The following is a 9,769-nucleotide window of genomic DNA, read 5'->3' on the forward strand; positions in this document are numbered from 1 at the left end:
GTCCAGCCTCTCTACACATTTTGTCAACCCCTTGCGTGTGCATCCGAACCTGTCCCGGACCCGACCCACTCTGTCAGCACCGTTGGATTCAGATCATCCCCAAACATCCCAAAAATATCTTAGGTTCTTTGTGGGACTCCCCCTAAGCTATTTATTCTCGACCGTCGGATTTTGAACGGATAGTCCAGCTCCCCTCTTTTCCGATATATATAGTCTACCCCTAGTCCATTTTGAACCTAACCCTATTTCCTAGGGATCCTCCGTAGCCGCCACCACTCTCTTCATCAGGATCCAACCCGCAGCCAGCCTCTCCCTCCCTCGTTTTTAGCACCACCAACCGGAGCTCGCAACCACGATCCAAATCCTCCCCGGCAGTCTCCCTCATCTTGTGCGCTTGACAAATCGGGTTGCCTGAGCCCCGAGCTCCTTCGTTGTTCCATGCCGAAGCTCCTCACCGCGCCAGTATCCTCGGAGCCTCGAGCCTCCCCGTGCTCCTCCACCTCACCTCATCGTCCGGCGCCGCCGCTGGCTACCGAACCAGCAACAACGTCGCTACTCCTCCGCAACCGCGAGCTACTTCGATGGTTCCCACCGTCTCAGCCGCATCCCCATCATCCGCACGGGCCTCGAGCAGCGGTTGTCTTCGTCCCCGCAACCCTCAAGCTTCTCGCTAGGGAATCGTTCGAGCTCCTCCCATGGCCCCGTGTCCCTTCATCTTCGCCTCCTTCTGGCCAGCCGTTGCCGGCGAAACCGTGCAGATGAGTCGCCTTGCTCGCATGCCCGCTGTCTCTCTTTGCTTTCCTCCTCGTGTTTCCTCTCTGAATCCTCTTCTGCATTTTCTTTCTTCAGGCAACAACATCGTCCACTGCCCTCCATGGAGCCCATGTCGCGCCGCTGGAGCTCCGTCCCCACGCCTGATCTGCTCCGCCTCCCCGGTGTTCGAACCTCCTCCAACCGCTGGACCTCACCCTGCCGGTTTCCATGGTCTACGCCCGTCCCGGATGATGCTGCTGGCTTCTGCATCAAGCCTTCACAGGTGCCGTTGTTCGATCGGTAGGATCGTGCTGCCCCTCGTTCGATTAGTCATGCATGGCCGCGTTGACCTCCCCTGCTTCTGCGTGGACCGGCCATCGCACGCTCCTGCCACACCAGCCGCGCCATGTCCCTGCGCTCGCAGTGCCTTGCCCGCCTCTCCTCTGCCTCCTGTTCCTCTGCATCGAGTGATGCGGGTTCATCTGCGTCGTCCCGCCTTTATCTAGCACCCGCTCCCGTTGACCGCGACGCCCAGCGCCCGCGCCTGGGCCACCTCTGCTCCGGTCCAGCTGCTTGATGGAAATATGCCCTAGAGGCAATAATAAAGTTGTTATTTTATATTTCCTTATATCATGATAAATGTTTATTATCCATGCTATAATTGTATTAATCGGAAACTTGATACATGTGTGGATACATAGACAAAACACGGTGTCCCTTGTAAGCCTCTACTAGACTAGCTCATTAATCAAAGATGGTTAAGTTTCCTAACCATAGACATGTGTTGTCATTTGATAAACGAGATCACATCATTAGAGTATGATGTGATGGACAAGACCCATCCGTTAGCTTAGCATAATGATCGTTTAGTTTTTCTGCTATTGCTTTCTTCATGACTTATACATGTTCCTCAAACTATGAGATTATGAAACTCCCGAATACCAGAGGAACACCTTGTGTGCTATCAAATGTCACAACATAACTGGGTGATTATAAAGATGCTCTACAGGTGTCTCCAATGGTGTTTGTTGAGTTGGCATAGATCGAGAGATGGATTTGTCACTCCGTGTATCGGAGAGGTATCTCTGGGCCCTGTCGGTAATGCACATCACTATGAGCCTTGCAAGCAATGTGACTAATGAGTTAGTCATGGGATGATGCATTACGAAACGAGTAAAGAGACTTGCCGGTGACGAGATTGAACTAGGTATGATGATACTGACGATCAAATATCGGGCAAGTATCATACCGATGACAAAGGAAATGTCGCATGTTGTTATGCGGTTTGACCGATAAAGATCTTCATAGAATATGTAGGAGCCAATATGAGCATCCAAGTTCCGTTATTGGTAACTGACCGGAGATGTGTCTCGGTCATGTCTACATAGTTCTCGAACCCGTAGGGTCCGCATGCTTAACGTTCGATGACAATTTGTATTATGAGTTATGTGATTTGATGTATCAACATTTTTCTGGAGTCCCAGATGAGATCACGGATATGACGAGGAGTCTCGAAATGGTCGAGAGGTAAAGATTCATATATTGGAAGGTTGCATTAGGACATCAGAATGGTTCCGAGTGGTTTGGGCATTTTTTCGGAGTACTGGGAGGTTACCGGAACCCCCCGGGAGAAGTTATGGGCCTTATGGGCCATAAGAGGGAAGCACACCAGCCCACAAGGGGCTGGTGCGCCCCCCCTTGGGCAGGAGGCCGATTAGGACTAGGAGAAGGGGGCCGGCCCCCCTTTCCTTCTCCTTCTCCCATCCCCCTTTCCTACTCCGTGTGGGAGGTGGAATCCTACTAGAACTAGGGAGTCCTAGTAGGACTCCACACCTTGGCACGCCCCTAGGGCCGGCTGCCTCTCCCTCTCCCTCCTTTATATATGGAGGCAGGGGGCACCCCAAAGACACACAAGTTGATCTTTAGCGGTGTGCGGTGCCCCCTCCACAGTTTTACACCTTAGTCATATTGTCGTAGTGCTTAGGTGAAGCCCTACGTCGGTAACTTCATCATCACTGTCAACATGCCATCGTGCTGACAGAACTCACCCTCGGCCTCAGCTGGATCAAGAGTACGATGGACGTCCCTGAGATGAATGTGTGCAGATCGCAGAGGTGCCGTGCGTTCGGTACTTGATCGGTTGGATTGCGAGGACGTTCGACTACATCAACCACGTTACTAAACACTTCCGCTTTCGGTCTACGAGGGTACATAGACACACTCTCCCCTCTTGTTGCTATGCATCTCCTAGATAGATCTTGCGTGATTCTAGGAATTTTTTTGAAATACTGCATTCCCCAAAAGTGGCATCCGAGCCAGGTCTATGCGTAGATGTTATATGCACGAGTAGAACACAAAAAGTTGTGGGCGATAATGGTCATACTGCTTACCAGCATGTCATACTTCGATTCGGTGGTATTGTTGGATGAAGCGGGCAAGACCGACATTACATGACCGTTTTCATGAGACTGGTTCTACCGCCGTGCTTCGCACACATGTGGCTAGTGGGTGTCTGTTTCTCCAGCTTTAGTTGAATCAAGTTTGATTATGCCCGGTCCTTGTTGAAGGTTAAAACAGAAAACTTCACGAAAAATCAATGTGGTTTTGATGCGTAGGTAAGAACGATTCTTGCTAGAAGCCCGTAGAAGCCACGTAAAACTTGCAACAACAAAGTAGAGGACGTCTAACTTGTTTTTGCAGGGCATGTTGTGATGTGATATGGTCAAGACGTGATGAGATATAAATTGTTGTATGAGATGATCATGTTTTGTTAAAGTTATCGGCAACTAGCAGGAGCCTTATGGTTGTCTCTTTATTGCATAAGACGAAAGCGCTATATAATTGCTTTACTTTATCGCTATGCGATAACAATAGTTGGAAAAGCAATAATTGGCGAGACGACTATGTGATGACACGTTGATAGAGATCAAGATGATGCAGATCGTGGTGTCATGCCGGTGACGATGGAGATCATGACGATACTTTGGAGATGGAGATCAAAGGCACAAGATGATGATGGCCATATCATGTCACATATTTTGATTGCATGTGATGTTTATCTTTTATGCATCTTATTTTGCTTAGTACGGCGGTAGCATTATAGGATGACCCCTCACTAAATTTCAAGGTATAAGTGTTCTCCCTGAGTATGCACCGTTGCGATAGTTCGTCGTGCCGAGACACCACGTGATGATCGGGTGTGATAAGCTCTACTTTCACATACAATGGTTGCAAGCCAGTTTTGCACACGCAGAATACTCGGGTTAAACTTGACGAGCCTAGCATATGCAGACATGGCCTCGGAACACTGAGACCGAAAGGACGAACGTGAATCATATAGTAGATATGATCAACATAGTGATGTTCACCATTGAAAACTACTCCATCTCACGTGGTGATCGGACATGGTTTAGTTGATATGGATCACGTGATCATTTAGATGACTAGAGGGATGTCTATCTAAGTGGGAGTTCTTAAGTAATATGATTAATTGAACTTTAATTTATCATGAACTTAGTCCTGATAGTATTTGCATATCTATGTTGTAGATCAATAGCTCGCGTATAGCTCCCCTGTTTTATTTTTGATATGTTCCTAGAGAAAACTGAGTTGAAAGATGATAGTAGAAATGATGCGGACTGGGTCCATGATCAGAGGATTATCCTCGTTGCTGCACAGAAGAATTATGTCCTTGATTCACCGTTAGGTGACAGACTTATTGCAGGAGCAGATGCAGACATTATGAACATTTGACAAGATCGTTATGATGACTACTTGATAGTTTAGTGCACCATTCTTAATGGCTTAGAACCGGGACTTAAAACATGTTTTGAACGCCATAGAGCATATGAGATGTTCCGAGAGCTGAAATTGGTATTTCAGACTCATGCCCGAGTCGAGAGGTATGAGACCTCTGACAGGTACTTTGCCTACAAGATGGAGGAGAATAGCTCAACCAGTGAGCATGCGCTCAGAATGTCTGAGTACTACAATCGCTTGAATCAAGTGGGAGTTAATCTTCCATATAAGATAGTGATTGATAGAGTTCTCTAGTCACTATCACCAAGTTACTGGAACTTTGTGATGAACTATAAGATGCAAGGGATGACGAAAATGATTCCCGATCTCTTCGCGATGCTAAAATCGGCGGAGGTAGAAATCAAGAAAGAGAATCAAGTGTTGATGGTTAACAAGACCACTAGTTTCAAGAAAAGGGGCAAATGAAAAGAAAGGGAACTTCAAGAAAGAATGGCAAGCAAGTTGCCACTCCCGTGAAGAAATCCAAAGCTAGACCTAAGTGTGAAACTAAGTGCTTCTACTGCAAAGGAATGGTCACTGGAAGTGGAACTACCCCAAATACTTAGGGGATAAGAAGGATGGCAAAGTGAACAAAGGTATATTTGATATACATGTTATTGATGTGTACTTTACTAGTGTTTATAGCAACCCCTCGGTATTTGATACTGGTTTAGTTGCTAAGAGTAGTAACTCAAAATGGGAGTTACAAAATGAACAAAGACTAGTTGAGGGCGAAGTGACGATGTGTGTTGGAAGTGATTCCAAGGTTGATAAGATCACCATCGCACACTCCCTTTACCTTTGGGATTAGTATTGGAACTAAATAAATGTTGTTTGGTGTTGGCGTTGAGCATGAATATGATTGGATCATGTTTAGTGTGATACGGTTATTCATTTAAATCAGAGAATAATTTTTTTTCTATTTACATGAATAAAACCTTCTATGTTCTTACATCCAATGTAAATGGTTTACTGAATCTCGATCATAGTGATACACATATTCATAATATTGATGCCAAAAGATGCAAAGTTGATAATGATAGTGCAACATATTTGTGGCACTGCCGTTTAGGTCATATTGGTGTAAAGCGCATGAAGAAACTCCATGCTGATGGGCTTTTGGAATCACTTGATGCTTGCGAACCATGCCTCATGGGAAAGATGACTAAAACTCCATTCTCCAGAACAATGGAGGGAGTCACTGACTTATTGGAAATAATACATACTGATGTATGCGGTCCGATGAGTGTTGAGGCTCGCGGCGGGTATCGTTATTTTCTGACCTTCACAGATGATTTAAGTAGATATGTGCATATCTACTTAATGAAACACAAGTCTGAAACATTTGAAAAGTTCAAAGAAATTCAGAGTGAAGTTGAGAATCATCGTAACAAGAAAATAAAGTTTCTACGATCTGATCGCAGAGGCAAATATTTGAGCTATGAGTTTGGCCTTCATTTAAAAACAATATGGAATAGTTTCACAACTCATGCCACTTGGAACACCACAGAGTAATGGTGTGTTCGAACGTCGTAACCGTACTTTATTATATATGGTGCGATCTATGATGTCTCTTACCAATATACCACTACCGTTTTGGGGTTATGCATTAGAGACAACTACATTCACGTTAAATAGGGCACCATCTAAATCCGTTGAGAGGACACCATATGAACTGTGGTTTGGCAAGAAACCCAAGTTGTCATTTCTAGAAGTTTGGGGCTGCGATGCTTATGTGAAAAAAGCTTCAACCTGATAAGCTCGAACCCAAATCGGAGAAATGTGTCTTCATAGGATACCCAAAGGAGACTGTTGGGTACACCTTCTATCACAGATCCGAAGGCATGATATTCATTGCTAAGAATGGATCCTTTCTAGAGAAGGAATTTCTCTCGAAAGAAGTGAGAGGGAGGAAAGTAGAACTTGATGAGGTAATTGTACCTTCTCCCGAATTGGAAAGTAGTTCATCACAGAAATTAGTTCCAGTGATTCCTACACCAATTAGTGAGGAAGCTAATGATGATGATCATGAAACTTCTGATCAAGTTACTACCAAACCTCATAGGTCAACCAGAGTACGATCCGCACCAGAGTGGTACGGTAATCCTATTCTGGAGGTCATGTTACTTGACCATGACGAACCTATGAACTATGAGGAAGCAATGATTAGCCCAGATTCCGCGAAATGGCTTGAGGCCATGAAATCTAAGATGGGATCCATGTATGAGAACAAAGTGTGGAATTTGGTTGACTAGCCTGATGATCGGCAAGCCATAGATAATAAATGGATCTTCAAGAAGGAGGCTGAAGCTGACGGTAATATTACTGTCTACAAAGCTTGACTTGTTGCGAAAGGTTTTTGACAAGTTCAAGGAGTTACTACGATGAGACCTTCTCACCCGTAGCAATGCTTACGTCTGTCTGAATCATGTTAGCAGTTGCCGCATTTTATGAAATCTGGCAAATGGATGTCAAAATTGTATTCCTTAATGGATTTATTAAAGAAGAGTTGTATATGATGCAACCAGAAGGTTTTTTCGATCCTATAGGTACTAACAAAGTGTGCAAGCTCTAGCGATCCATTTATCGACTGGTGCAAGCCTCTCGGAGTTGGAATATGCGCTTTGATAGTGTGATCAAAGCATATAGTTTTATACAGACTTGCGGTGAAGCCTGTATTTACAAGAAAGTGAGTGGGAGCACAACAACCTTTCTGATTAGTATATGTGAGTGACATATTGTTGATCATAAATGATGTAGAATTTTCTGGAAAGCATAAAGGTGTGTTCGAAAGGAGTTTTTCAAAGAAAGACCTCAGTGAAGTTCCTTACACACTAAGCATCAAGATCTATAGAGATAGATCATGACGCTTGATAAGATTTTTCAATGAGTACATACCTTGAAAAGATTTTGAAGTAGTTCAAAATGGAAAAGTCCAAGAAGGAGTTCTTGCCTATGTTGCAAGGTGTGAAGTTGAGTAAGACTCAAAACCCGACCATGGTAGAAAATAGAAAGAGAATGAAAGTCATTCCCTATGCCTTAGACATAGGTTCTATAAAGTATGCTATGCTATGTACCAGACCTATTATGTACCTCACCATGAGTTTGGCAAGAGGGTACAATAGTGATCCAGGAGTAGATCACTGGACATCGGTCAAAATTATCCTTAGTAGAATAAGGATATGTTTCTTGATTATGGAGGTGACAAATAGTTTGTCGTAAAGGGTTACGTCGATGCAAGCTTTGACACTGATCCGGTTGACTCTAAATCTCAATCTGGATACATATTGAAAGTGGGAGCAATTAGCTAGAGTATCTCCATGCAGAGCATTGTAGACATAGAAAATTTGCAAAATACATAAGGTTCTGAATATGGCAGACCCGTTGACTAAACTTCTCTCACAAGCAAAATATGATCACACCTTAAGTACTCTTAGGGTGTTAATCACATAGCGATGTGAACTAGATTATTGACTCTAGTAAACCCTTTGGGTGTTAGTCACATGGAGATGTGAACTAATCACAAAAAGATATGAACTATTGGTGTTAAATCACATGACGATGTGAACTAGATTATTGACTCTTGTGCAAGTGGGAGACTGAAGGAAATATGCCCTAGAGGCAATAATAAAGTTGTTATTTTATATTTCCTTATATCATGATAAATGTTTATTATCCATGCTATAATTGTATTAACCGGAAACTTGATACATGTGTGGATACATAGACAAAACACAGTGTCCCTAGTAAGCCGCTACTAGACTAGCTCGTTAAACAAAGATGGTTAAGTTTCGTAACCATAGACATGTGTTGTAATTTGATAAACGGGATCACATCATTAGAGAATGATGTGATGGACAAGACCCATCCGTTATGTAACACCCACAGTGCGGCTATATCTCCCACGTGTCGGGGCACGACTTAGAGGCATAGCGGCATGGTAGGTTTGTTGCAAGAGGGGTAATCTTCACACAATCCCATGTACTGAATAAGAAAGGGATAAAGAGTTGGCTTAGAATCGCCACTTCACACAAATACAAGTTAAACATACATCATCCTGAATACAATCAAGGTCCAACTACGGAACCAGAGTAAAAGAAGACAACCCCAAATGCTAGATCCCCGGTCATCCCAACTAGGCTCCACTACTGATCAACCGGAAACGAAAACAACACAACGAACAAGATCTTCATCGAGCTCCCACTTGAGCTGGGTTGCGTCACCTGCACTGGTATCATCGGCACCTGCAACTGTTTGGAAGTATCTGTGAGTCATGAGGACTCAGCAATCTCACACCTGCGAGATCATGACTATTTAAGCTTATGGGTAGGGAAAGGTAGTGAGGTGAAGCTGCAGCAAGCACTAAGCATATATGGTGGCTAACATACGCAAATAAGAGTGAGAAGAGAAGCAACACAACGGTTGAAAAGCTAGAAGTGATCAAGAAGTGATCCTGAAACTACTTATGTTCAAGCATAACAGAAGACCGTGTTCACTTCCCGGACTCCGCCGGAAAGATACCACCACAGCTACACACGCGGTTGCTGTATTTTAGTTAAGTTAAGTGTCAAGTTCTCTACAACCGGACATTAAAAAATTCCCATATGCCACATAACTGCGGGCACGACTTTCAAAATTTCAAACCCCGCAGGGGTGTCCCAACTTAGCCCATCACAAGCTCTCATGGTCAATGAAGGATATTCCTTCTCCCGGGAAGACCCGATCAGTCTCGGAATCCCGGTTACAAGACATTTCGACAATGGTAAAACAAGACCAGCAAAGCCACCCGATGTGCCGACAATCCCGATAGGAGTCGCACATATCTCGTTCTCAGGGCAACACCGGATGAGATAGGCTACGAGTAAAACGAGCCCTCGAGTTTCCCCGAGGTGGCCCCGCAGGCGGCTTGGTTCGGACCAACACTTAGAGAAGCACTGGCCCGGGGGGGTTAAAATAAAGATGACCCTCGGGTTGGCCGACCCGAGGGAAGGGTAGGTGGTGGTGAGGCAATGGTAAAACCGAGGTTGGGCCTTGCTGGAGGAGTTCTATTCAAAGCGAACTGTCAAGGGTTCCCCATAACACCCAACCGTGTAAGGAACGCAAAATCAAGGAACATAACATTGGTATGACGGAAACTAGGGCGGCAAGAGTGGAACAAAACACCAGGCATAAGGCCGAGCCTTCCACCCTTTACCAAGTATATAGATGCATTAAATTA

This window comes from Triticum urartu, chromosome 2A (assembly GCF_056163025.1).
Source record: "Triticum urartu cultivar PI428250 chromosome 2A, HENAU_Tu73, whole genome shotgun sequence".
Lineage (NCBI taxonomy): Eukaryota > Viridiplantae > Streptophyta > Magnoliopsida > Poales > Poaceae > Triticum > Triticum urartu.